Here is a 21,888-nt window from a genome sequence, read left to right on the forward strand (position 1 = left end):
CATTGCGCACCTAATGAACGTAATGACGCATGTATAATAGTGTGGAATAGTTTGATGAGACAGCCTACTATTTTGGACAACATTTTAATTAATGCATAAAAAATTAATTAGGCAACCAATTAAGATAAACTTAATGTCTTGTTGCATTGTCTTCATGTCTTGACCCACGTACCAACTACGAATCGTATCTGTCAGTTAGAGGTGCCCGTAATTTCGCTCGGCCGTTTCAATCTAGACTTACTGACGACAGACTGACGACAGACAGTGAGTTAAATAGGAGCTTGTAAAAAGAAACAGACCCTCCGTTTAAGTTAATCACCCTCCACAAGGACGAGGTAGAGCGTCTTCGTTTACCGTCCAGCTGTAAGGGGTGCTGCTCTTGGTAGCCACCGGTTACACGTTCACAAGCACACTGGGGGAGCCCCCTGATTCGGTTCAGTCATCGAAGGTAGTGACCCACCGAGTCATTTGTCTGGTTATGTGGCGACCTGCACAATAGTGGTCGAGTGTCATCTGACTGGCTACAGCTAATCATAACTAAGCTATTAAAGGCTTTCAATGATTTTATTGAATCAAGCGTACAGACGTCTTGATTCCGACATGTTATCAAGCCACGTTGTTTCTCGTCAAATTGTATCCTAAGTCATTGACCTTGAAAATCTAACAAAACTTTTTTTTTGTCTATCGCTAACCAGGCTTCACAGTTTCTATAAATTATAGGCTCCCAGGGCAAAAGACTTAAAGAGTCTACTGAGCTATAAATACACCCCTGCTTATATCTGGCTAAAAGTGCATGGTGTTCAGATTTATTTACAACTGAATGTTGAAATATGAAGCGGCCCAACGTTTAATTCTATAAAGTGTGGTGAATTATTATTACCGACTCATTCTTACTAGGGAACCAGAGCCATTCTTTAGTCATCACCCCTACCCCCCTCTCTGTGGCGCCCCTCGACTTACGGGACTATCCTACCCCCTTCTCTGTGGCGCCCGTCGACTTAGGGGACCACCCCTACCCCCTCTCTGTGGCGCCCCTCGACTTAGGGGACTATCCTACCCCCTTCTCTGTGGCGCCCGTCGACTTAGGGGACCACCCCTACCCACTCTCTGTGGCGCCCCTCGACTTAGGGGACTATCCTACCCCCTTCTCTGTGGCGCCCGTCGACTTAGGGGACCACCCCTACCCACTCTCTGTGGCGCCCCTCGACTTAGGGGCCCACTCCTACCCCCTCTCTGTGGCGCCCCTCGACTTAGGAGACTATCCTACCCCCTCTCTGTGGCGCCCCTCGACTTAGGGGACTATCCTACCCCCTCTCTGTGGCGCCCCTCGACTTAGGGGACTATCCTACCCCCTCTCTGTGGCGCCCCTCGACTTAGGGGACTATCCTACCCCCTCTCTGTGGCGCCCCTCGACTTAGGGGACTATCCTACCCCCTCTCTGTGGCGCCCCTCGACTTAGGGGACTATCCTACCCCCTCTCTGTGGCGCCCCTCGACTTAGGGGACCACTCCTACCCCCTCTTCGTTTAGACATTTGAAAGAAACATTAAAACTCGAGGTTTACTGGTGGTGTACATGACACAGAAAACAATATTTATCTCGTATATTTTTCTTTTTACAAATACGGGATATCTTGATGCATTTAAGGACTATAAATCTTGTGAGGAATGCTAGAGGACGTATGTAATGAGGGGGGTCCTGTGGACTGATTATGTCTTATGTAATGAGGGGGGTCCTGTGGACTGATTATGTCTTATGTTCTGTGGCTCCCCTCGACTTAGGGGCCCACTCCTACTACGTAGGAAAGCGAGAAGTTAATCGTTTCATCAGCGCCGTTTGGTTCGTGGCCAGTCACGACAAGTTAGGAATACGGTACAAACCGCTGCAATATGGCGTCTAAAGACACGGTACAAACCGCTGCAATATGGCGTCTAAAGACACGGTACAAACCACCGCTGCAATATGGCGTCTAAAGACACGGTAAAAACAACCGCTGCAATATGGCGTCTAAAGACACGGTAAAAACCGCTGCAATATGGCGTCTAAAGACACGGTACAAACCGCTGCAATATGGCGTCTAAAGACACGGTACAAACCGCTGCAATATGGCGTCTAAAGACACGGTACAAACCGCTGCAATATGGCGTCTAAAGACACGGTAAAAACCGCTGCAATATGGCGTCTAAAGACACGGTACAAACCGCTGCAATATGGCGTCTAAAGACACGGTACAAACCGCTGCAATATGGCGTCTAAAGACACGGTACAAACCGCTGCAATATGGCGTCTAAAGACACGGTAAAAACCGCTGCAATATGGCGTCTAAAGACACGGTACAAACCGCTGCAATATGGCGTCTAAAGACACGGTAAAAACCGCTGCAATATGGCGTCTAAAGACACGGTACAAACCGCTGCAATATGGCGTCTAAAGACACGGTACAAACCGCTGCAATATGGCGTCTAAAGACACGGTAAAAACCGCTGCAATATGGCGTCTAAAGACAGACCAACATGTGTCCATGTAAGAGTTATGTTGTTGTGTGTCGATGTGTGGTGATATGCTACAGTCACTGTGATGTGTGGTGATATGCTAGTCACTGTGATGTGTGGTGATATGCTAGTCACTGTAATGTGTGGTGATATGCTACAGTCACTGTGATGTGTGGTGATATGCTACAGTCACTGTGGTGTGTGGTGATATGCTACAGTCACTGTGATGTGTGGTGATATGCTACAGTCACTGTGATGTGTGGTGATATGCTACAGTCACTGTGATGTGTGGTGATATGCTACAGTCACTGTGATGTGTGGTGATATGCTACAGTCACTGTGGTGTGTGGTGATATGCTACAGTCACTGTGATGTGTGGTGATATGCTACAGTCACTGTGATGTGTGGTGATATGCTACAGTCACTGTGATGTGTGGTGATATGCTAGTCACTGTGATGTGTGGTGATATGCTACAGTCACTGTGATGTGTGGTGATATGCTAGTCACTGTGATGTGTGGTGATATGCTAAAGTCACTGTGATGTGTGGTGATATGCTACAGTCACTGTGATGTGTGGTGACATGCTACAGTCACTGTGATGTATGGTGGTGTAGCATAACATTCAGACTTTTGCTTTAAGTCGAGTACGATTCCCCTTATTAGCAACCAAGTCGCGAATGTCCAGATGAAAACATAATAATCAGCGAATTTCAGTTACAAATAGGAACATAATATAAAAAAAGATTCAGTTACAAATGGGAACTAGAAGGGAAAAAACGTGTCCCCAAGTTGGAAAAAAACGTGTCCCCAAGTTGGAAAAAAACGTGTCCCCAAGTTGGAAAAAAACGTGTCCCCAAGTTGGAAAAAAACGTGTCCCCAAGTTGGAAAAAAACGTGTCCCCAAGTTGGAAAAAAACGTGTCCCCAAGTTGGAAAAAAACGTGTCCCCAAGTTGGAAAAAAACGTGTCCCCAAGTTGGAAAAAAACGTGTCCCCAAGTTGGAAAAAAACGTGTCCCCAAGTTGGAAAAAAACGTGTCCCCAAGTTGGAAAAAAACGTGTCCTTAAGTTGGAAAAAAACGTGTCCCCAAGTTGGAAAAAAACGTGTCCCCAAGTTGGAAAAAAACGTGTCCCCAAGTTGAAAAAAAAACGTGTCCCCAAGTTGGAAAAAAACGTGTCCCCAAGTTGGAAAAAAACGTGTCCTTAAGTTGGAAAAAAACGTGTCCCCAAGTTGGAAAAAAACGTGTCCCCAAGTTGGAAAAAAACGTGTCCCCAAGTTGAAAAAAAACGTGTCCCCAAGTTGGAAAAAAACGTGTCCCCAAGTTGGAAAAAAACGTGTCCCCAAGTTGGAAAAAAACGTGTCCCCAAGTTGGAAAAAAACGTGTCCCCAAGTTGGAAAAAAACGTGTCCCCAAGTTGGAAAAAAACGTGTCCCCAAGTTGGAAAAAAACGTGTCCCCAAGTTGGAAAAAAACGTGTCCCCAAGTTGGAAAAAAACGTGTCCCCAAGTTGGAAAAAAACGTGTCCCCAAGTTGGAAAAAAACGTGTCCCCAAGTTGGAAAAAAACGTGTCCCCAAGTTGGAAAAAAACGTGTCCCCAAGTTGGAAAAAAACGTGTCCCCAAGTTGGAAAAAAACGTGTCCTTAAGTTGGAAAAAAACGTGTCCCCAAGTTGGAAAAAAACGTGTCCCCAAGTTGGAAAAAAACGTGTCCCCAAGTTGAAAAAAAAACGTGTCCCCAAGTTGGAAAAAAACGTGTCCCCAAGTTGGAAAAAAACGTATCCCCAAGTTGGAAAAAAACGTGTCCCCAAGTTGGAAAAAAACGTGTCCCCAAGTTGGAAAAAAACGTGTCCCCAAGTTGGAAAAAAACGTGTCCCCAAGTTGGAAAAAAACGTGTCCCCAAGTTGGAAAAAAACGTGTCCCCAAGTTGGAAAAAAACGTGTCCCCAAGTTGGAAAAAAACGTGTCCTTAAGTTGGAAAAAAACGTGTCCCCAAGTTGGAAAAAAACGTGTCCCCAAGTTGGAAAAAAACGTGTCCCCAAGTTGAAAAAAAACGTGTCCCCAAGTTGGAAAAAAACGTGTCCCCAAGTTGGAAAAAAACGTGTCCCCAAGTTGGAAAAAAACGTGTCCCCAAGTTGGAAAAAAACGTGTCCCCAAGTTGGAAAAAAACGTGTCCCCAAGTTGGAAAAAAACGTGTCCCCAAGTTGGAAAAAAACGTGCCCCCAAGTTGGAAAAAAACGTGTCCCCAAGTTGGAAAAAAACGTATCCCCAAGTTGGAAAAAAACGTGTCCCCAAGTTGGAAAAAAACGTGTCCCCAAGTTGGAAAAAAACGTGTCCCCAAGTTGGAAAAAAACGTGTCCCCAAGTTGGAAAAAAACGTGTCCCCAAGTTGGAAAAAAACGTGTCCCCAAGTTGGAAAAAAACGTGCCCCCAAGTTGGAAAAAAACGTGTCCCCAAGTTGGAAAAAAACGTGTCCCCAAGTTGGAAAAAAACGTGTCCCCAAGTTGGAAAAAAACGTGTCCCCAAGTTGGAAAAAAACGTGTCCCCAAGTTGGAAAAAAAACGTGTCCCCAAGTTGGAAAAAAACGTGTCCCCAAGTTGGAAAAAAACGTGTCCCCAAGTTGGAAAAAAACGTGTCCCCAAGTTGGAAAAAAACGTGTCCCCAAGTTGGAAAAAAACGTGTCCCCAAGTTGGAAAAAAAACGTGTCCCCAAGTTGGAAAAAAACGTGTCCCCAAGTTGGAAAAAAACGTGTCCCCAAGTTGGAAAAAAACGTGTCCCCAAGTTGGAAAAAAACGTGCCCCCAAGTTGGAAAAAAACGTGTCCCCAAGTTGGAAAAAAACGTGTCCCCAAGTTGGAAAAAAACGTGTCCCCAAGTTGGAAAAAAACGTGTCCCCAAGTTGGAAAAAAACGTGCCCCCAAGTTGGAAAAAAACGTGTCCCCAAGTTGGAAAAAAACGTGTCCCCAAGTTGGAAAAAAACGTGTCCCCAAGTTGGAAAAAAACGTGTCCCCAAGTTGGAAAAAAACGTGTCCCCAAGTTGGAAAAAAACGTGTCCCCAAGTTGGAAAAAAACGTGTCCCCAAGTTGGAATATCCGTGAAATCCCCGATCAAATCCCCTCACGGATTACGCCGCTGGCTGGCGACTTTGTTCTTTGAGTCGGTGTAGCCCATGAGCTGACACTACATTCAGTAATTGGCTCTGTCATTTCATCAAACTAATAGCCGTCGGTATGGAGCCACTCTATACAGGCCGCAGCTTTAAGCCATTTCTTGCTGTATGGAGCCACAGGCCGCAGCTTTAAGCCATTTCTTGCTGTATGGAGCCACTCTATACAGGCCGCAGCTTAAAGCCATTTCTTGCTGTATGGAGCCACTCTATACAGGCCGCAGCTTAAAGCCATATCTTGCTGTATGGAGTCACTCTATACAGGCCGCAGCTTTAAGCCATTTCTTGCTGTATGGAGTCACTCTATACAGGCCGCAGCTTTAAGCCATTTCTTGCTGTATGGAGCCACTCTATACAGGCCGCAGCTTTAAGCCATTTCTTGCTGTATGGAGCCACTCTATACAGGCCGCAGCTTTAAGCCATTTCTTGCTGTATGGAGCCAACCCAGTCAACTAGCGAGCTTAGCTCCGCCAATGACCTGCCTAGGGACTGTGCTGTTAATGAGCTGATGGAGCAAAACAAAAACAGCCGCAGGTCACGCGCTAATAATTAGAACCTCTGTCCACATCAGACTTGTTTGTATTTTACCGACCACTGGGCTGTAGCCCCTCATTACCAACACTGGGCTTTATCTAACTGGGCTAACTTGTATCACTAACCGGTGAGACGGATGTGATACATTGTAAAATCGTATTCTCAACTCTAATGGCGGCTATCAGTATTCACTATATATATATATATATATATATATATATATATATATATATTTTATATAAATATAAATATATAAATAAATAAATATATATATATATATATATATATATATATATATATATATATATATATATATATATATATCAATGCCAGGAAAATCGCTAGCAATGTCAGGAAAATCGCTAAGAGTAAGAATAAACTGCAAGAGTTAAGAATGTAAGCTTGTATCTGACTAAGAGCAAACTGCAAGAGTTAATGATGAAAGCTGCGAGTGGACGTGGGACAGGAAGAACGTGTGTCTCTAATCGATCCACAGGCCCACACAGCTATAGGCCAGGAGACAACAGCGGGGCCAACAGCGGGGCCACCAGCGGACATTGACTGGCCAGACGTGGCTGTTACTTTTAGCACCTGGTTAAACACCAAAATCTATCACTAGCAACTCCTTACTCCAACAACTCCCAACACCATCCACCCATAACGTCAGCAACTAGCCACATCATCAGCTACTCACACAAGTTAACACCCAATTCACTCACACAAGTTAACACCCAATTCACTCACACAAGCTAACACCCAATTCACTCACTCACACAAGTTAACACCCAATTCACTCACTCACACAAGCTAACACCCAATTCACTCACTCACACAAGCTAACACCCAATTCACTCACTCACACAAGCTAACACCCAATTCACTCACACAAGTTAACACCCAATTCACTCACACAAGTTAACACCCAATTCACTCACTCACACAAGTTAACACCCAATTCACTCACTCACACAAGTTAACACTCAATTCACTCACACAAGTTAACACCCAATTCACTCACTCACACAAGTTAACACCCAATTCACTCACACAAGTTAACACCCAATTCACTCACACAAGTTAACACCCAATTCACTCACTCACACAAGTTAACACCCAATTCACTCACTCACACAAGTTAACACCCAATTCACTCACTCACACAAGTTAACACCCAATTCACTCACACAAGCTAACACCCAATTCACTCACTCACACAAGTTAACACCCAATTCACTCACACAAGCTAACACCCAATTCACTCACACAAGCTAACACCCAATTCACTCACTCACACTAGTTAACACACTATTCACTCACACAAGTTAACACCCAATTCACTCACTCACACAAGCTAACACCCAATTCACTCACACAAGTTAACACCCAATTCACTCACACAAGTTAACACCCAATTCACTCACTCACACAAGTTAACACCCAATTCACTCACACAAGTTAACACCCAATTCACTCACTCACACAAGTTAACACCCAATTCACTCACACAAGTTAACACCCAATTCACTCACACAAGTTAACACCCAATTCACTCACTCACACAAGTTAACACCCAATTCACTCACACAAGCTAACACCCAATTCACTCACACAAGCTAACACCCAATTCACTCACTCACACTAGTTAACACACTATTCACACACAAGTTAACACATAATTCAATCACACAAGCTAACACCCAATTCACTCACACTAGTTAACACACTATTCACACACAAGTTAACACATAATTCACTCACACAAGTTAACACCCAATTCACTTACTCACACAAGTAAACACCCGATTCACTCACTCACACAAGTTAACACCCAATTCACTCACACAAGTAAACACCCGATTCACTGACATGGACTGACCAAAACTCACCCAAGAAGACGTGCCGCTGCCGCTATACTCCAAGCACAAAGTGACCGTGTGACGGGCTGCTCCCTCTCCCTGCCGACAACACGGCCAGCCCACCCCGCCCCGGTTCTTTCACTCACACAAGACGCGAATATCACGCGCACACAAGTTGACGTACCCCTTCAGAGCCCTCATGTGACACACCCCTCGTGTGACACACCCCCTACACACCCCTCGTGTGACACACCCCTCGTGTGACACACCCCCTACACACAAGTCGACACACCCCCACACACCCCTCGTGTGACACACCCCCTACACACCCCTCGTGTGACACACCCCCTACACACCCCTCGTGTGACACACCCCCTACACACCCCTCATGTGACACACCCCCTACACACCCCTCGTGTGACACACCCCCTACACACAAGTCGACACACCCCCTACACACCCCTCGTGTGACACACCCCTCGTGTGACACACCCCCTACACACAAGTCGACACACCCCCTACACACCCCTCGTGTGACACACCCCTCGTGTGACACACCCCTCGTGTGACACACCCCCTACACACAAGTCGACACACCCCCTACACACCCCTCGTGTGACACACCCCCTACACACCCCTCGTGTGACACACCCTCGTGTGACACACCCTCGTGTGACACACCCCTCGTGTGACACACCCCCTACACACAAGTCGACATACCACTACACACCCCATTTGACTAATGTTGTACACAAAGCTGTTATATGAATGGGTGAAGATTTGACTAATGTTTTACACAAAACTGCTATATGAATGGGTGAAGATTTGACTAATGATGTACACAAAACTGCTATATGAATGGGTGAAGATTTGACTAATGTACACAAAACTGTTATATGAATGGGTGAAGATTTGACTAATGTACACAAAACTGCTATATGAATGGGTGAAGATTTGACTAATGATGTACACAAAACTGCTATATGAATGGGTGAAGATTTGACTAATGTACACAAAACTGCTATATGAATGGGTGAAGATTTGACTAATGTACACAAAACTGCTAAATGAATGGGTGAAGATTTGACTAATGATGTACACAAAGCTGTTATAGCCTCAAGGTGGAAGGACATCACCTCAAAATATGGGGCGAGGGAAAAGTCGCCTTCCAATCGATTGGTGGAGTGGGGTGGTCGGGAGGGGGGGGGAGACGTCGCCTGCCAATCGAGATGTGCTTAGGACAGTGGTGGCGAGCAGTGTACCGTACAGCGTCAGGCATCGGCAGCTCACACAATGGTGTGACTCAGCTATGACCTCACCACTGGCATGTTGGCCCCAACACTAGCCTGGCCCTGGCCCCAACACTAGCCTGGCCCCAACCCTAGTCTGGCCCCAACACTAGCCTGGCCCCAACACTAGCCTGGCCCTGGCCCCAACACTAGCCTGGCCCTGGCCCCAACCCTAGCCTGGCCCCAACACTAGCCTGGCCCTGGCTCCAACACTAGCCTGGCCCTGGCCCCAACCCTAGCCTGGCCCCAACACTAGCCTGGCCCTGGCTCCAACACTAGCCTGGCCCTGGCCCCAACACTAGCCTGGCCCTGGCCCCAACACTAGCCTGGCCCTGGCCCCAACCCTAGCCTGGCCCCAACACTAGCCTGGCCCTGGCTCCAACACTAGCCTGGCCCTGGCCCCAACCCTAGCCTGGCCCCAACACTAGCCTGGCCCTGGCTCCAACACTAGCCTGGCCCTGGCCCCAACACTAGCCTGGCCCTGGCCCCAACACTAGCCTGGCCCCAACACTAGCCTGGCCCTGGCTCCAACACTCGCCTGGCCCCAACCCTAGCCTGGCCCCAACACTAGCCTGGCCCCAACACTAGCCTGGCCCCAACACTAGCCTGGCTCTGGCCCCAACCCTAGCCTGGCCCTAACACTAGCCTGGCCCCAACACTAGCCTGGCCCCAACACTAGCCTGGCCCTGGCTCCTACACTAGCCTGGCCCTGGCCAAAACCCTAGCCTGGCCCCAACCCTAGCCTGGCCCCAACCCTGGCCCTGGCCCACTAGCCTGGCCCTGGCCCCAACCCTAGCCTGGCCCCAACACTAGCCTGGCCCCAACACTAGCCTGGCCCCAACACTAGCCTGGCCCTGGCTCCAACACTAGCCTGGCTCCAACACTCGCCTGGCCCTAACACTAGCCTGGCCCTAACACTAGCCTGGCCCCAACCCTAGTCTGGTCCAACACTAGCCTGGCCCTAGCCCCAACACTAGCCTGGCCCCAACACTAGCCTGGCCCTGGCCCCAACACTAGCCTGGCCCTGGCCCCAACACTAGCCTGGCCCTGGCCCCAACACTAGCCTGGCCCTGGCCCCAACACTAGCCTGGCCCTGGCCCCAACACTAGCCTGGCCCTGGCCCCAACACTAGCCTGGCCCCAACCCTAGCCTGACCCTGGCCCCAACACTAGCCTGGCCCTAGCCCCAACACTAGCCTGGCCCTGGCCCCAACACTAGCCTGGCCCTGACCCCAACACTAGCCTGGCCCTAGCCCCGACCCTAGCCTGGCCCCAACCCTAGCCTGGCCCTTGCCCCAACACTAGCCTGGCCCCAACACTAGCCTGGCCCTGGCCCCAACACTAGCCTGGCCCCAACACTAGCCTGGCCCTGGCCCCAACCCTAGCCTGGCCCCAACCCTAGCCTGGCCCTAGCCCCGACCCTAGCCTGGCCCCAACCCTAGCCTGGCCCTTGCCCCAACACTAGCCTGGCCCCAACACTAGCCTGGCCCTAGCCCCAACACTAGCCTGGCCCCAACACTAGCCTGGCCCTAGCCCCAACACTAGCCTGGCCCCAACACTAGCCTGGCCCTGGCCCCAACACTAGCCTGGCCCTAGCCCCAACACTAGCCTGGCCCCAACACTAGCCTGGCCCCAATACTAGCCTGGCCCCAACACTAGCCTGGCCCTGGCCCCAACACTAGCCTGGCCCCAACACTAGCCTGGCCCTGGCCCCAACCCTAGCCTGGCCCTAGCCCCAACACTAGCCTGGCCCTGGCCCCAACACTAGCCTGGCCCCAACACTAGCCTGGCCCTGGCCCCAACACTAGCCTGGCCCCAACACTAGCCTGGCCCTGGCCCCAACCCTAGCCTGGCCCTAGCCCCAACACTAGCCTGGCCCCAACACTAGCCTGGCCCCAACACTAGCCTGGCCCTAGCCCCAACACTAGCCTGGCCCCAACACTAGCCTGGCCCTGGCCCCAACACTAGCCTGGCCCTGGCCCCAACACTAGCCTGGCCCTAGCCCCAACACTAGCCTGGCCCTGGCCCCAACACTAGCCTGGCCCTGGCCCCAACACTAGCCTGGCCCCAACACTAGCCTGGCCCTGGCCCCAACCCTAGCCTGGCCCTGGCCCCAACCCTAGCCTGGCCCTGGTCCCAACACTAGCCTGGCCCTGGCCCCAACACTAGCCTGGCCCCAACACTAGCCTGGCCCTGGCCCCAACACTAGCCTGGCCCCAACACTAGCCTGGCCCTGGCCCCAACCCTAGCCCTAACACTAGCCTGGCCCTGGCCCCAACACTAGCCTGGCCCCAACACTAGCCTGGCCCCAACACTAGCCTGGCCCTGGCCCCAACCCTAGCCTGGCCCTAGCCCCAACACTAGCCTGGCCCTGGCCCCAACACTAGCCTGGCCCCAACCCTAGCCTGGCCCTAGCCCCAACACTAGCCTGGCCCTGGCCCCAACACTAGCCTGGCCCCCACACTAGCCTGGCCCCAACACTAGCCTGGCCCTGACTCCAACACTAGACTGACCCTGGCCTCAACACTAGCCTGGCCCTGGCTCCAACACTAGCCTGGCCCTGGCTCCAACACTAGCCTGGCGCTGGCTCCAACACTAGCCTGGCCCTGGTCCCAACACTAGCCTGGCCCCAACAATAGCCTGGCCCTGGCTCCAACACTAGCTTGGCCCTGGCTCCAACACTAGCCTGGCCCTGGCCCCAACCCTAGCCTGGCTCCAACACTAGCCTGGCCCAAGCAATGGCCCAATGAGACCGCTAAATGAATAATGGGCCACTAATAGAACGATGACCCACTATAGGAATGATAGCCCTTTAAAAATAAAAGCTCAGTAATGGGCATGAGGGGCGAATGAGATGACGGGTTCATGTCAGTGAGTAGCAAGCAGGCATTGCTTACAAAACAAGCACATTATTGATTTATCGTTCACGCGCTATCAATTATTCACGTATTACATAATCTAATTGTATTGATTGGTCGTTCATTCACAGAACCTTCTGCTTTGTCGCTGGTACGTCAATAGATCATCACAATACAGACTTGCAGCATGGGCACTAGACACAGACTTGCAGCATGGGCACTAGACACAGACTTGCAGCATGGGCACTAGACACAGACTTGCAGCATGGGCACTAGACACAGACTTGCAACATGGGCACTAGACACAGACTTGCAACATGGGCACTAGACACAGACTTGCAACATGGGCACTAGACACAGACTTGCAACATGAGACAGGCACTAGACACAGACTTGCAACATGAGACAGGCACTAGACACAGACTTGCAACATGGGCACTAGACACAGACTTGCAACATGGGCACTAGACACAGACTTGCAGCATGGGCACTAGACACAGACTTGCAGCATGAGACAGGCACTAGACACAGACTTGCAGCATGAGACAGGCACTAGACGCAGACTTGCAGCATGGGCACTAGACACAGACTTACAGCATGGGCACTAGACACAGACTTGCAGCATGAGACAGGCACTAGACACAGACTTGCAACATGGGCACTAGACACAGACTTGCAACATGGGCACTAGACACAGACTTGCAGCATGGGCACTAGACACAGACTTGCAGCATGGGCACTAGACACAGACATGCAACATGGGCACTAGACACAGACTTGCAACATGGGCACTAGACACAGACTTGCAGCATGGGCACTAGACACAGACTTGCAACATGGGCACTAGACACTGACTTGCAACATGGGCACTAGACACAGACTTGCTACATGGGCACTAGACACAGACTTGCAACATGGGCACTAGACACAGACTTGCAACATGGGCACTAGACACAGACTTGCAGCATGAGACAGGTACTAGACACAGACTTGCAACATGGGCACTAGACACAGACTTGCAGCATGGGCACTAGACACAGACTTGCAACATGGGACAGGCACTAGACACAGACTTGCAGCATGGGCACTAGACACAGACTTGCAACATGGGCACTAGACACAGACTTGCAACATGGGCACTAGACACAGACTTGCAACATGGGCACTAGACACAGACTTGCAGCATGGGCACTAGACACAGACTTACAACATGGGAACTAGACACAGACTTGCAGCATGAGACAGGCACTAGACACAGACTTGCAACATGGGCACTAGACACAGACTTGCAGCATGGGCACTAGACACAGACTTGCAGCATGAGACAGGCACTAGACACAGACTTGCAGCATGGGCACTAGACACAGACTTGCAGCATGGGCACTAGACACAGACTTACAGCATGGGCACTAGACACAGACTTGCAGCATGGGCACTAGACACAGACTTGCCACATGGGCACTAGACATAGAGTTGCAGCATGAGACAGGCACTAGACACAGACTTGCAGCATGAGACAGGCACTAGACACAGACTTGCAACATGGGCACTAGACACAGACTTGCAGCATGGGCACTAGACACAGACTTGCAGCATGGGCACTAGACACAGACTTACAGCATGGGCACTAGACACAGACTTGCAGCATGGGCACTAGACACAGACTTACAGCATGGGCACTAGACACAGACTTGCAGCATGAGACAGGCACTAGACACAGACTTGCAACATGGGCACTAGACACAGACTTACAGCATGGGCACTAGACACAGACTTGCAACATGGGCACTAGACACAGACTTGCAGCATGGGCACTAGACACAGACTTGCAACATGGGCACTAGACACAGACTTGCAACATGGGCACTAGACACAGACTTGCAGCATGAGACAGGTACTAGACACAGACTTGCAACATGGGCACTAGACACAGACTTGCAGCATGGGCACTAGACACAGACTTGCAACATGGGCACTAGACACAGACTTGCAGCATGGGCACTAGACACAGACTTGCAGCATGAGACAGGCACTAGACACAGACTTGCAGCATGAGACAGGCACTAGACACAGACTTGCAGCATGGGCACTAGACACAGACTTGCAACATGGGCACTAGACACAGACTTGCAACATGGGCACTAGACACAGACTTGCAGCATGGGCACTAGACACAGACTTGCAGCATGGGCACTAGACACAGACTTGCAGCATGGGCACTAGACACAGACTTGCAGCATGGGCACTAGACACAGACTTGCAGCATGGGCACTAGACACAGACTTGCAGCATGAGACAGGCACTAGACACAGACTTGCAACATGGGCACTAGACACTGACTTGCAACATGGGCACTAGACACAGACTTGCAGCATGGGCACTAGACACAGACTTACAGCATGGGCACTAGACAGACTTGCAGCATGGGCACTAGACACAGACTTGCAACATGGGCACTAGACACAGATTTGCAGCATGAGACAGGCACTAGACACAGACTTGCAGCATGAGACAGGCACTAGACACAGACTTGCAACATGGGCACTAGACACAGACTTGCAGCATGGGCACTAGACACAGACTTGCAGCATGGGCACTAGACACAGACTTGCAGCATGGGCACTAGACACAGACTTGCAGCATGGGCACTAGACACAGACTTACAGCATGGGCACTAGACACAGACTTACAGCATGGGCACTAGACACAGACTTGCAGCATGAGACAGGCACTAGACACAGACTTGCAACATGGGCACTAGACACAGACTTACAGCATGGGCACTAGACACAGACTTGCAACATGGGCACTAGACACAGACTTGCAGCATGGGCACTAGACACAGACTTGCAACATGGGCACTAGACACAGACTTGCAGCATGAGACAGGTACTAGACACAGACTTGCAACATGGGCACTAGACACAGACTTGCAGCATGGGCACTAGACACAGACTTGCAACATGGGACAGGCACTAGACACAGACTTGCAGCATGAGACAGGCACTAGACACAGACTTGCAACATGGGCACTAGACACAGACTTGCAACATGGGCACTAGACACAGACTTGCAACATGGGCACGAGACACAGACTTGCAGCATGGGCACTAGACACAGACTTACAACATGGGAACTAGACACAGACTTGCAGCATGAGACAGGCACTAGACACAGACTTGCAACATGGGCACTAGACACAGACTTGCAGCATGGGCACTAGACACAGACTTGCAGCATGAGACAGACACTAGACACAGACTTGCAGCATGGGCACTAGACACAGACTTGCAACATGGGACAGGCACTAGACACAGACTTGCAGCATGGGCACTAGACACAGACTTGCAACATGGGCACTAGACACAGACTTGCAACATGGGCACTAGACACAGACTTGCAACATGGGCACTAGACACAGACTTGCAGCATGGGCACTAGACACAGACTTACAACATGGGAACTAGACACAGACTTGCAGCATGAGACAGGCACTAGACACAGACTTGCAACATGGGCACTAGACACAGACTTGCAGCATGGGCACTAGACACAGACTTGCAGCATGAGACAGGCACTAGACACAGACTTGCAGCATGGGCACTAGACACAGACTTGCAGCATGGGCACTAGACACAGACTTACAGCATGGGCACTAGACACAGACTTGCAGCATGGGCACTAGACACAGACTTGCAACATGGGCACTAGACACAGACTTGCAGCATGAGACATGCACTAGACACATACTTGCAGCATGAGACAGGCACTAGACACAGACTTGCAACATGGGCACTAGACACAGACTTGCAGCATGGGCACTAGACACAGACTTGCAGCATGGGCACTAGACACAGACTTACAGCATGGGCACTAGACACAGACTTGCAGCATGGGCACTAGACACAGACTTACAGCATGGGCACTAGACACAGACTTGCAGCATGAGACAGGCACTAGACACAGACTTGCAACATGGGCACTAGACACAGACTTACAGCATGGGCACTAGACACAGACTTGCAACATGGGCACTAGACACAGACTTGCAGCATGGGCACTAGACACAGACTTGCAACATGGGCACTAGACACAGACTTGCAGCATGGGCACTAGACACAGACTTGCAACATGGGCACTAGACACAGACTTGCAGCATGAGACAGGTACTAGACACAGACTTGCAACATGGGCACTAGACACAGACTTGCAGCATGGGCACTAGACACAGACTTGCAACATGGGCACTAGACACAGACTTGCAGCATGAGACAGGTACTAGACACAGACTTGCAACATGGGCACTAGACACAGACTTGCAGCATGGGCACTAGACACAGACTTGCAACATGGGCACTAGACACAGACTTGCAGCATGGGCACTAGACACAGACTTGCAGCATGAGACAGGCACTAGACACAGACTTGCAGCATGAGACAGGCACTAGACACAGACTTGCAGCATGGGCACTAGACACAGACTTGCAACATGGGCACTAGACACAGACTTGCAACATGGGCACTAGACACAGACTTGCAGCATGGGCACTAGACACAGACTTGCAGCATGGGCACTAGACACAGACTTGCAGCATGAGACAGGCACTAGACACAGACTTGCAACATGGGCACTAGACACAGACTTGCAACATGGGCACTAGACACAGACTTGCAGCATGAGAATAGACAATCACAAATTGAAAGTTATCCAAGAATAAGACTTTATACTGAAATATTAAATTACATCTACCTTAATGAAATAGTATTAAAGCTATCATGTTGTCACAGAAATAGGGTAGTAAACCACCACTGTGAATGAGAGTAAAATTGGCAAAAAGTCTGTCAAAAGTACCTGGTCAGAGAATATGTGAATGACAAAGCCACTTTGTAAACAACTGATCAAAAGTATTTAGCTACTAGATCTTCCAATCTCATCACTAACCCAACTCATAGTTTTAACCCTTGCTTTGCTGTAGTTGTAGGCCTGTTTCATACTAACTCTAGCCCTAATCTAATCCTAAACCAACAGTGTGGCATTACATTGGAATGTTATGTTCATTACCAAACATAGTATTGGGAATACATTTTATCAAGTCATCAAATAGAAAAGACCTACTAGTCGATGAAATCTAAATGTAATTAGTTATATTTGAGTATGAAAATGGCCTTTAAAAGATAACTAGTCTAAATATCAATTATTTCATTTAGTAAAAGTTTTAAGAATTTTAAAATAATATAACAAAATTCTATAGAGCTATTTCTACTAGACCAAAGCTAAAAGAATATAGATTTTTATTAGGCCTAGTAATTAATTTTTTAGTGCCTAGGCCTATATTTTTTATAATTAAGCCCTATAATTATATTGTGAAACATTAATATTAATTATCTATATCTAATATTAATATTAATTATCTATAACTATAAAAAGCAAAAAATGTATGAGTGTGTGTATTTTTTAGTCTTTTATACATTAATACACCTTTCATTCGATCACCATGAAACTTTGGGAAGTTGTTGAGAATACTCCTGTGGAAATTTTAGTGAATATATATATAAAATAAAAATCTGGACAACGTTCATCCGAGTGCCACGAAAGAGTATTTCATGTCAGAGCCCGGGAGGGTGTAATTTTTGTCAGGGTTTGGTGCCCAGAATTCCAGAGCGGCTATCATAGCACTTGGTATCTGTTAATAGGGCATCCTGTATGCGGTAAAGGATACTACTATATTCAGGGGATAAACTGCAACAGATGCAATCGCTGGTGCCCTAAAGTGCCCTAGGCTCCCCAGTGAGCTCTAAGGTGCCTACATCCGCTTTAAAAAGAAGTCTAAATACTAAGACACAATGGGCTAAAATAACCATTGACTGTATCGAATCAGGCGCATCCTTGTGCGCTCTGGCATGGGAGTGATTTGGTACCCTGGGATCACATGTGAGCACTATGGCGCATAGGTTCATTTTAAACAGTGTCATAGGTCATGGGTACAATGGGTTGCTAGAGTCGCTCACTAAATTGAATCAGGCGCGTCCTCTGGTGCCCTCCAGGGTGTTATTTGGCTCTCCGAGCTTTCCCGTTTTATTCGTTTGTTTTATAGACTATGCATAAATTGTGGTACTATAGTCATTCACTTAATCAGGTGCCTCTGCCAGTGCCTCGGGTAAGGTTTGATTTGGCGTCCTACTTAGTTTTAAGGAGCACACTATAATATTGACAAGGTGGCACACGACATTCGTTGATTAAACCAAGTCAGGGACCGTATACAGCGCCCCTGCGGTAGTGTAACTGGGGGTTCCCGAGAGCACCCTTCTACATCCCTGACACCTGGGCGGTCGCCAAAATGTATTCTAACTCACTATTACTTACAGGGATTAACATACATTTAAGGCAGTAGTGTAGGCAAACTCTGCACTGACAATTATGATCCAAGACATGTAGCGCAGGTATTGATTCAATAACTCAGTTTTAGAGAAACAAGGTCACGCATCTAAGATTATAGGATCGGTAATGAATTGATGAAACCCTGTTAAAATATTTTGTCAGACTTTCTTCTAGCCCTGCCCAAATGTGCTGCACAGGCTTGGTAGTTATAAATAAAACATAAGCCTATTAAACAACTAATTAGATAGAATCCACTTTTTCTTTCAGGCAACTCTTTTGAGGTGGCTGCGCCAACACAAATAATGTAACCCCCCCCCCCCCCCACCTCCTGAACAAATTAGAATTTATATACTAATTGTATGCTTTAATTTTAAACAGTGTCGTAGTTAATTCAGATTTTAGAACTAATTATGAATTAATGTTTAATAGATAATCAGTCATTTTGGATTACCAATTCATAATTTTGACTTAGGCCTGTTAATTAATAAAATTAATTAGGCCTAAATCTAAATTCTAGATCTAAACTAGATATAGTCTTTCTATAATCTCTACTACTTTTTAAATTTTTATATTTTCAATTTTACAACATAGAATTTAACACACTCTTTAGGTAATAAAGCCTAGGATCAAAAGAGAAAGGTACAAAGGCTGTGATTGACGCAAAACTTAAAAACAAAACACAATATGGACAGACGAAGCCGGAGAAGCCGACCAAAATAAGGCCTATGGCAAAAGCAAACACAATGATGAGCCTAAATTTATTTTATAAAAATTTTCCACCATGTATTTAACTAAATACGTAACGAATGTTAACGTTGCTATGTACTATGTACATTATCTTACAATATTTTAACTTATTATTGTTATAAACCATAATGATTTTAAAGTTTACAAATGCACTACCAAAAAAAAAATTACAAAGCACATTAATAAACTCTCAAGATTTTATAATTATCAACAATTAAATCAAAATATTTCTATGAATATTTTTGTGACTTTTTTCTGTGACTATTTTCCTTGCAAAAACTGATTTTTTTCTGTTTTTTTTTTTCCGTTCACCATAATAATTTACTATAGGACTGTCTAAAATTCTCAATTCTAGTTCTAGAAATCTAGATCTAGATTAATTAAACTAGATCTAGATCTAGATCTACTATACAACAGTACTAGTGTCGATTCGATCTAGATTTTAATCTGGATCTAGATTTCTAGAACTAGAATTCTAGATCTAATCTAGATCTATGTTTTGGTAGGCTTAAGTCTAGATCTAGATCTAGAGTAGATAGAATAAATAATAAATAATCAATTCTAGGTAATCTATCCGAGGTGCGTAAAAGGCTGAGACTAGTAATGTGCAAAAAAGGTGCCTCATTGTTAAGGCTTTATTAGTTTAATAGACGTAGAGATATAGATCTATTTGTGGCAAATATTATAGCTAACTGAAAAAATAAACAAAAATCAATGGCTAAATATATCAATATAGGTCTAGGCCAGAAATTAACTTTAAACAGCAGTGTTTGCTAGCAAGATTTGCAATTTAAACAGCAGCCATCTGTAAGTTAGAGTTGTATCCCCTGAATCTCTAACTATAATTTCACACAAAAAAAACAAGATGGCTGCTAAGGCTAAAGTAAATGAGCTTGGTTGCATTTGATGAAAGCATCGCTAGACTTTATTTTTTACTGAAAATGTTTAATACAATTGTTTAAAAACAGGTACACTACATTAATGAAACTTTGAAAATTTTTGTAACTTTTTAAACATTAATCCTCCTAAAAATGTGAAATAATAAAAAAAATTTAGACCTAAGGAGTCACCTTTTTTTCACATTACTAGATCAAGCCTCGGCCGATTTTATGCACCTTAACCCTTAAACGATAGATTACCCAATCGTAGATCTAGATTCTATATAGATCTAGATCTAATCAAGATTCTAGAATCTAGATACTAGACATCTAGTCTAGATTCTAGATGTAATTTAGTAATAGATCTAGTAATAAAAAATATAATTATTAAAATCCAAGATAAAATCCTAGATAAATTTATTAATTAATCTAATGAAAATAAAATAGGCCAACATTTAAATTTAAGTCATAAAGACTAGAGATCTAGATCTAGATTCTAATCTAGATCTAGGTCATCTAGATCTAGGTCATCTAGATCTAGATCTAGATTAGATCTAGATCTAGATCTATATCTACTTACTTTATATTTTATAAGCAGACGAATGATTAACTCTTTGTGTCTCACTGTCACATAGACTAGAATTGGCTAGACTAGATCTATCTATCTAGAGGTCTAGATCTAGACTAGATCTAGAATCTGGTTGATGCTCTATCTATAATAATCTAGCCTGATCTATCATCTAGATTTTCTACCTACAGCCGGTGGCTACTGCTAGAGATTTAGAAATAGAATAAATATAGATCTAGAGACTAGTCTAGATCTAGACTAATCTAGACTAGTAGATCTAGATACAAATCATTAGGCCTATACTCTAGATCTAGAATCTAGATCTAAATCAGAAATCCGAGAGTATCAAGTTCTAGAATCGGCACTGTCTGAAAATGTTTACTCACCAGACTCTAGATTCTAGATTTTCTAACTCAAGTCACTCAACCCGCAAGTTCAAGTTACTCAACTGATGACGAACGATGTCCGATCGATGCAAGACTTAGTCTAGAATTTTAGGGCGGAGAATGTAGCCTGATCTAGATTCTAGATAGATCTCTAAATCTAAATTACTTAAAGTTACATATAAATCATCTAGATTCTAGATTTCTAGATCTAACTAATATTTTAAACAAACGTAATGTATTTATTTATTTATTGAAATTATTATTATTATGGCCCTATCAACATGCCCTTGTGTTTAAAATAAATCTTCTAATAGTCTAGAAAATAGTCTAGATCTAGATAGATCTAGATCTACATCTCTATCTATATTCTAGAATAATCTAGATCTAGAGTCTATAATCAGGACTAGATCTAGATCTATATCTGATATCTATATAAAAAAAAATATTTGAATTTATTAGGTCTATTTAATTAATTTTTACTGGCAGTAAATTAAAAACAAACAAAAGGGAGCTAACTAGAATCTAGAAGACCATGCTAGAGCTAGATTCTAGATCTATATCAATATCTAGAATTATAGCGACAAGCCCTAACTATCTTGTTAGAATAGAATAATAGATGAATATTAGATCTAGCTAGATCTATATAGATAGAAAATTATAGATTCTAGATCTAGAATTTTTCTAGACTAGATTCTAGATCTGAATTTAGTCACACAAATACATAAAAAATATTTTTTTTAGATCTGCAG

At 46.2% G+C, this 21,888-nt stretch overlaps 1 protein-coding gene across 2 annotated transcripts in view; it reads right to left on the bottom strand.

The window, feature by feature from the left end:
• The window catches only part of LOC131948683 (tubby-related protein 4), a 73,961-nt gene extending 53,122 nt beyond the window's left edge, over positions 1 to 20,839 (bottom strand). The window contains exon 1 of one of the 2 annotated variants that reach the window (XM_059310331.1): positions 20,766 to 20,839. The gene's annotated coding sequence lies outside the window, so the exon portion shown is untranslated. Of the gene's footprint in view, positions 1 to 8,065; positions 8,089 to 20,765 lie in introns of those variants that run through there. The other variant, XM_059310330.1, reaches the window with a different exon arrangement.
• Positions 20,840 to 21,888: the final 1,049 nt, after the last annotated feature.

This window comes from Physella acuta, unplaced genomic scaffold (genome assembly GCF_028476545.2).
Source record: "Physella acuta isolate Inbredline_101_S28 unplaced genomic scaffold, ASM2847654v3 ptg000658l, whole genome shotgun sequence".
Classification (NCBI taxonomy): Eukaryota; Metazoa; Mollusca; class Gastropoda; family Physidae; genus Physella; species Physella acuta.